This window comes from Scylla paramamosain, chromosome 20 (genome assembly GCF_035594125.1).
Source record: "Scylla paramamosain isolate STU-SP2022 chromosome 20, ASM3559412v1, whole genome shotgun sequence".
Lineage (NCBI taxonomy): Eukaryota > Metazoa > Arthropoda > Malacostraca > Decapoda > Portunidae > Scylla > Scylla paramamosain.
This window is the reverse complement of record NC_087170.1, coordinates 13,761,875-13,763,994: the sequence shown is the minus strand read 5'-3', so window position 1 is coordinate 13,763,994 and position 2,120 is coordinate 13,761,875. Positions and strand designations below refer to the sequence as shown.

Genomic DNA, 2,120 nt, shown 5'->3' with positions numbered 1-2,120 from the left:
TGAGTTAAGAAACACACGGAAAAACGTCAAAAATACTAGAAATTACTCGAAATATTGAAGATAAGGGTCTGTGGCAGAGACCCCCCCCTGGCCCCCTGATGACGTCACACCTGAGGTCGTGACGTCACGCCAGGATACGTGCGTAACGTATTTCATTTTAAAATTGACCCATAGAAAAAATGGAGCTAGGTTGGAATGCATTATATATTCTGACTTGATAATTACTTTAATAAATATTCATAATATTATAACATCTCCAGCCTCAGTAGTATGAAAGAAATATCAATATGAATTATGAAAAAAACGTTGGAACATTTGACCCCATTAAAACCATTGAAAAGTCTACCTATTTTTTCACTTAACAGAAATAAAAACACTTTAAAAATATGAACTATCTTTTCAATCAATTAAAACTTACCTAGAACCAGAAGTAAACGAATGAAAAATAAATCTGTAAAAAAAAGTGTTGGAACCTAAACACGAATAAAAAACATTGAAAAGTCCACCCATTTTAACTTAATAGCAATGCAAAGCACTTTAAAAAATCTGAACTATTTTTTCAAATAACCTAGAGTTACTTAAAAGCTCAAATAAGGAAATAAGGAAATAAAAAATGTCAACATTTCGACTTTTAACAGGACCACAAATCATTTTAAAGTCCACATATTTAACTCAACAGGACGGCAAACCAGTTTAAAAATCATAAGCGATTTTTTAAAGTATAAAGAACTTCATTATAGCCTCGAATAAAAAAGCCAACAATGGGGTTCCGTAAAATTCAGCCCAAAAACAGGCCTATAGTTACGTTATAAACAACAGCAAATACAACACATTTCCTTAACAAAAGCCTCAAAACCACTTCATAAGCAACGAAACATTTATACAAACCATAAAAAATTACTTAGAAACCGAACTTAAAGAGTTAAGGAAAACGAAAATATATTGGAACCGAAGAGCAGGCTGGGGCCTGTAGAGATCAAACATGGCGGCCGCTAATTTGCCTGAATTACTCTGTTATCATACTAAAGCCAGGCAATGGCGATATACCTCACAGGCGGACATGAAAATTCGAACTGAGGCTACATTTTGTGACATGTTTGGCTTACAATACGTGAGAAATAAAGCAAATAATGGCTGAGTAGGGACGACCTATGTCTACCGCAGATGTCATTTTGACGATCCTTCATTATTTTTTACTAAATTTCAAGCTATATCGCGACTCAGATATAAACATAAGTAAAATATAAATCGATAATCTCAAAAAGTACCCTAATAACGAATAATAATGAAGAACTGAAAGACGCTACTGGAGGGAGGAGGAAGGGTTGAGTGTTATGGTGTAGGCGGTGATGTTAACCGAGGCAGTCATTGCTGTACTCACATTACATTAAGTAGCCGTGTTTCTCTAGTGATGCTTGGTGGTGTTTGATGCAGGAGGAAGCTGCAGGGAATATGGAAGCACTGGTCACTAGTGTCTGTGTGTGTGTGTGTGTGTGTGTGTGTTAAGACTGACCAATGCCGAGGAAAACATTCTGCTTCCATCACTGTCATTAAGCAGTCGTGTCTCTTTGATGATGCTTGGTGGTGTTTAATGCAGGAGGAAGCTCCAGGGAATATGGAAACACTGGTCACTAGTGTGTGTGTGTGTGTGTGTGTGTGTGTATGGGGCAAGACTGACCAGTGCTGACCAAAATACTCCTCCTGCCCTTATGTTCATCCCCCCCTTCTCTCTGTCCGTCTCTCTTTGTCGCGCACACACACACACACACACACACACTGCCTGCCGCCACTGTATTGGCGGCGTTAGAGACCGGAAAATACATGAAAAACACGCAAATCTACAGCGAGCGAAATGTCAACTACCGACCACGAAATGTAAACACAGACAGCAGATCTCTCTCTCTCTCTCTCTCTCTCTCTCTCTCTCTCTCTCTCTGCACAAAGATCAAGGGCGAAAACAAACTAAGGGAAATAAATAAATGGCCAACTGGAGATTATCATTACTTCTAGTATTCAAATTCAATTTTTGGTATATATATATATATATATATATATATATATATATATATATATATATATATATATATATATATATATATATATATATATATATATATATA

At 36.7% G+C, this 2,120-nt stretch overlaps 1 protein-coding gene across 1 annotated transcript in view; it reads right to left on the bottom strand.

The window, feature by feature from the left end:
• Positions 1-1,375, bottom strand: part of LOC135110393 (uncharacterized) — a 14,840-nt gene extending 13,465 nt beyond the window's left edge. Inside the window, exon 1 of the mRNA XM_064022662.1 lies at positions 1-1,375. This exon is cut by the window's left edge and continues 675 nt beyond it. The gene's annotated coding sequence lies outside the window, so the exon portion shown is untranslated.
• Between the last annotated feature and the right edge of the window lie 745 nt (positions 1,376-2,120).